At 36.5% G+C, this 6,060-nt stretch overlaps 1 long non-coding RNA gene across 1 annotated transcript; it reads left to right on the top strand.

The window, feature by feature from the left end:
• The first annotated feature begins 1,202 nt into the window (after positions 1-1,202).
• Positions 1,203-2,071, top strand: LOC143749573 (uncharacterized). The gene is made up of 4 exons (XR_013207034.1): positions 1,203-1,235; positions 1,333-1,413; positions 1,548-1,638; positions 1,777-2,071. It is a non-coding gene; the product is annotated as an uncharacterized LOC143749573 (long non-coding RNA).
• The last annotated feature ends 3,989 nt before the right edge of the window (positions 2,072-6,060 follow it).

Below are 6,060 nucleotides of genomic sequence, written 5' to 3'. Positions count from 1 at the left end.
GCGTTCACACCGCCACCAGCGAGAGTGGCAAAATTCGCTCTCGTCGCCCTGCCAACAACGCCGTGGAAAGATTCGTGGACGCTCTGATGCTCTGACGTAGATCGAATGTTTGGTCTTTTTTAAAACTTTATTTAAAGGGGCCGCAAAGCAAACAAGCATGTCGATCGTTATTTTTGCAGAAAATTTATCGATGGAAAGAACTTAATAATTATAGTGACATGTTTGCTAACGAAATAAACCAATTAAAAGTAATTTGTGTGGTGTGGCTTTTGTATTCATGGTTAGGTGCTATCCTAATTTGCATTCCCACTGAAAAACAAGCGTTCTAGCGTGAAAATCTTGCCTATAGTGTTGCGCGCCACCTTATCAAATTGACCCTTCGCTAAGCCCCACCCTCCCTAGTTACTGTTGCTACGCCTGTCAAGCTGTCGCGCCTGGCACGTCTACTATAGTGTGTATGCACCGGTGTCAGACATTCCCAATGAGATAATTAGTAATTTTTGGCGAACATGTGTAATATCTTAGAAAGCAAGACAAAGGGGACTGCAGTTTGCATTCGAGGGATATATCCTCGACATAATATGCAACCGATTAGAGAATAATTTCATAAAAATTGAAACTAAAATGTCCCAGCGCAAGCAGCAGCCGCCTCATACGCTGACCATTCAAATGGGAAACACAAATTGAGGAACAGCTATGTTTTGCACAACAGGGTAAGTGAAATAATAATCTAATAATTATAAATCAAACACTTCATCCATAAATCTTGTGGAATAACACTAACACCGGGAGAGCCGCGATCGGATTGGGGGTAGTAATGTTAGGCCGTCGATTAATGCAGAAATATATTTCAAAGTATGTCTGTGAGCCTCTGTCTTGTCTTTAATCGTCTTATTTTACGTGAAAATATATGAATTATGAACAAAGAACCATCATTATTTCCAACTTCCAAGCAATAACGTTAGGTGTTTTTGTTAATCCTGTGGACATTTAGATGTGAATGGGGTCTCCCACACTGCTTGATCCACGCCCATCATTTCTCCCCTTGGCTTTTAGATTTTCGGATAGTAGAAAAATTCCACTCCCCCGTCCAAACTTTTAGGATACCAGGTATCAGATTTGCACAATCCATACGCACAACGTTTCTGGCATGTTAGTTTAGTTAGTAAGATTTAACATGTAACAAGCCTTACTAACAATTAGCTCGTCTTGTGCCCCTGACCTACATAATCATAGTATGTGCAATGTAATTAGTTACATTTTAAAGTCTTGTTTCATTTAGATTTCATTCATGTTATGATTAACTCACCTCATCTTTTGTCCTTTTTGCAGATCTTTCAGTTACATGCAAAATTACCAGTCTGGTGGATACAGACTCATTTAGGAGGAGGGCACACTCCTGCTGGCTTGACAGTTTGTATTTACTTTCTTTTACACATTTGATTTAAATTTGGTTAAAATATCTGAGAAATTTAATGGTATGGCAACATGGTCTTCAATTATTCTCTTTTTAATCATTTTTATGCTCCTCAAATTTAAAAATTCAGGTGTAACAAATTGGAGAGAGAAGTCTGTGACATGTCAAGTATATTACCAGATGTACACACTGCAATGAAATTTACAAGAACTGCTTACCAGGTGTATACATTATGAATAAAAATGTGATCACTGCTGACAAAATGCAATAAGAATAGTCATACATGTGGCTGCATTCATGTGTAATGTTAATAAGGTAATTTGGATATTAATGTCACAATTTTCTTATGAATACTTTAGCTTATGTTGGAAGAGGAAAACGAGGAGAAATGCAAGGCTTTTACTCAGAAAACACCCATCCAGGGTTTTGCAGTGATTTGTGTCAGCTGCTGGAGAGTGAAAATTTGTTTAATCCACCAGTTCCAGTCTAAAAGCCTACTTAATCATGGAACTAATCTTTCTTTTTTTCTAACTAATCTTTAACTTAACAAATTCTTTCTTTCTTTCTAGCTTTGCTTATAAGCTAATAGAAAAGGTCAAGTCTGAAGAAGACCCTCATCAGTCTGTTTTCTGCTGACCAAGTTACTACAGGTTATAGGGGTCAAACACTAGGTGACTTGCGTGATCGGATTCACAGAGCTGTACTTTTATGTGTATTATTTTATGTGTCTTTAATGAATAAAGTAAAAATTATCTGTACTACTTTCTGAGGAGGGAATGTTTCAGTATGTTTTGGTAGTCTGTGCTCAGGCCCTCTACAACTTTGGAGGAACTGTGATTCCCTTGTGCTTTTGTGTGTGTTGAATGCTCTGTGCAGGTCTTGTGATATGCAACAACAGACCCTGAGACGCATTTCTACGACCTGCGAGGTCATCACCGGACCAAGTCTTGGACTCGGATGACAATTATCTTGATTAATGTCGACTTACCCTCCTATCTATCCATAAGTGTAGAATTGTGTAGACTTTTTTTTCTTAACCAATCAGAAGTAGCCAACATGTGTACTGATGTCATTCATGCCCCTTAGAAATGGTATAACTGGTGTGAGATTTTGTGTACGGTAGAGTCTCTGGCCTGCAACCTCCTCAATGAAACTGCAAACTATTCTTCAGTAAATTTTTACTTATTTGATTGAACCTCACAACTCTTCTTTCATCATATCTGGTCCTGGGTCTTTAAGCTGTTCTGCCCTAACACAAGAAACATGGTAAATCTTGTTAAACCATTGGTAGACCATTCTTGTCAATGAATCATGGGTAAATTCGCTAACCAGGAAAAAGTTGGATATATTTCATTATTTGACAAACATGTATACTCATTCATAAGTTGCATTTATAGGCTACATGTAGCTTTTTGTTTGTTGTTTTATTATGTCTATGATCTTCATAACTTGATTTTAATCAAATAATATAAAATAATTACTAATAGAAGTATTTTATGTCAATAAGTACTAAAATTATATATAATAATATCATATATAATCAATTAATATTAATAATAATAAAATAATATATAATTATAATGATATAATAATTTATTTGCCTGGCTAAAAGCGGCATACACCTCCGACTTCCGGTTATTAGCGGCAGCTGACGTCTGGTTTTATCCTATGGTTTTATCTTATTGCCAGGTACTGTCAGACATAGACATAATACATACAGCTGTGTCTGAAAACGCTCCCTATCCACTAAATAGTGCACCAGGGCCAGCCCTGGCCAATTTGCTGCCCTAGGCAAGATTTTACCTGGTGCCCCATGCATCACAGCCCATTTCGCCCAGTCATTGTGTTCATGATTATTTATCCTATATTTGTATATATATATATATATATATATATATATATATATATATATATATATATATATATATATAGGCCTATATACACACACATTACAGCCTAAACACAAATAGCAAGAGCATTACAACTAGCATTCAAGTCAAGTCCCATTTATTTTTATAGCACTTTTGACAATATAGATTATTTCAAGGCAGATTTACAGCTTTACAGTTTTGTTGCGTTTATAATTTTGTTCAGTATATATAGCCGCTCTGGATAAAACAGTTATGTCATCATCCAAATGTCATTCATGCACAAACTATTCATTGAGCGCTAGCAAAAGTGTTTGTTTTGCAGTTGATGGCAGCAATCTTCCACTAAACTGTGCATTTCATGTTTTCACCATGAATGAAACTGCGAAATGTCTTCTTTAATGTTAATTTCACATAAAACGTTGCTACTTTTAATAAACCTGTAGCCTATATAAATATCATTAATAATTTTGGCAAATAAATTTTAAAAAATGCCATATATCTCCCTCAAAACTGCACAAGAGTAAAACATTAATTAATAAAAGTGATAGTGAATGCGTCTAAAAAAACTGACGTGATTGTTACAAATCACACTGTCTGGGGCCTCTGGAGAACTCAGAACAATTGTTAGCTTAAAGTTTAAGGTAAAAATAACTGCTATTAAATTATATATCTTACTACTATGCAATTAGATAAACTGTTCATTCATTACATTACCTCTGTCTTTATCCCCTTTTATCCCATTCTCTTCCGTTTGGCACTGTATCTATTGCAGACTATAATGCTAATCTAAAATATGTCATGTAAATTTGGCCATCCGTCACAATCAGGTAACTTTCACCATGTCTAGACCTGCCACTCAGGCCCGTTTCTACGGGGTGCTTGAGTGTGTTAAGTGCCCTCAAACGAAAGAAGTACTGTCTACATTGGATGCAGCGAGAGTCGAAGCTACACAACAAATTACCAACAGAGTCGGGGGACTTAGTTAAGTTTTTTGTGGAGTTTTTTTTTTTTTTGCTTTATTTTGTAGTATTTTGAATTAATGTTTTTAAAATAGTATTATTAAAAAATAAAATAAAAAAAATTCACTCGTTCACTCATTTTGGCGTCCCCATTGAGTGGCGCCCCTAGTATTTGCCTAGTGCGCCTATGCCACGGGCCGGCCCTGTAGTGCACTATATCGGGTGTCAGCCATTTTGTAGTGGTGTCCGAATTCTGAGTGAACGACATCATTCCCTACATTCATTCACTACTTTTACCCACAATCCTCTCTGAATTCGAGTGTACATTCGATGTACACTTGTTGAAGCACTTTTTCCCACAATCCAACGCGGAGAGAACTGAGCGCGCATGAAAGAGTGGAGCGAGCAAGTTTAAACCAGAGATTACTTTAGTTTAAAGTTTTCTTATTCCTGCTTTAACATTTATTTCATGCTAGTTTTTTTTTAAATTTTATTAATCATTACTTGACATTATTACAATATTATATAGATTAATTTTATTTGAAAAAAAAATAGAATTTTGAAATTATATTTATAAGGTAAATTATATAGACCTGTATATCATTTTTTTAATTAAAATATATTATTTAGGCATTAACACAATTTAATGTGTTTTACTAACAGCCAGGTGTTTTGATAATTTGTCGCATTGTTGTCAACTCGTTAAACTGTAAAGGGAGAGATGATAATTTGGTGGATGATTTGAAAAATATACGTTAATCGTCTGTAGCGTACCACGTCATCTGACCACGTCATCTGTGAGCTTGAGAGTTAAAATTTGAATCGATGAAATTTCAAAGCTGGCACAGAGGTATATATAATTACAAAATAAAGTCATTATGATTGTTATTGCTGTTTATATTATTTTATAAAGTAAGTAAGTAGTTTATAAAGTAAGATAAAAGGAGTTTTATCACTACGTGTGACGAAGCCTTTTCTGCGACAGCTCCAGCTCTCCAACGCACAGTTTAAACGTCAGCATCCGAATTCACTCACTTAATTTCGTTCACTCCTTGCATATATAGTGCACTCAATCGCCATACACTATATAGGGATTGAGTGAATGAGTTAACGTGTGAGCGATTTCGGACACAACTATAGACACCCTATTGGCCGCTGGAGCGCGCCGCCATATTGCAGAGGGCAACTTTCCCATAGATCCCACCTACGTCACTAGAAATAGAACGCCGCCATATTGACGACCGATCTCGCTCGGTATGGCCGCCCAAACTGCCCATTTGAATGAGAGAGAAAAACAGAGATACACGGATAAAATTGTAATTTTAGGCTCCGATCCTAAGATGTTACCCCCAGTTTTCTTTTGTCCTTTATTATCTGCCCCAGACTTGCCCCAATTTGCCTTCCGATATATATATATATTTATCTTGTACATAACCCCTCCCCAATACAGTGGGGATCGCTTGAAGGCTTTCAAGAGTATAGACGCGTATCAATATGCTGTTGCTGGATGGGTAAAAGACGTAAAAGAGCGGCACCTGGCCACCAAGGATTTATATTTAATCATGGGAAATGTTGGTATTATAAAAAAAATTCAAATGTATGATTTTGGTGGTAGTTTGCTCTGACTAGGTAGCGAGTTCTTAGCTAGCTAAGTGGCTGAGCTGGTAGCTTGCCAGCTGTTAGCCACGGCTCACGGCTAGCTGTCATTAATCTGGATTAGGCCTGTCGCGATAGTCAATAAATCAATTAATCGCACGATAAAAAAAATTAGCTCGATAATTTTTCCGGCCGCGATCATTTCCATTTGCATGCT

The sequence above is a fragment of the Siphateles boraxobius genome, unplaced genomic scaffold (genome assembly GCF_051911475.1).
Source record: "Siphateles boraxobius isolate OS27281-9 unplaced genomic scaffold, OSU_SipBor_1 25, whole genome shotgun sequence".
Classification (NCBI taxonomy): Eukaryota; Metazoa; Chordata; class Actinopteri; order Cypriniformes; family Leuciscidae; genus Siphateles; species Siphateles boraxobius.
Note: the sequence above shows the minus strand (reverse complement) of the source record. Positions and strands in the feature narration are given on the sequence as shown.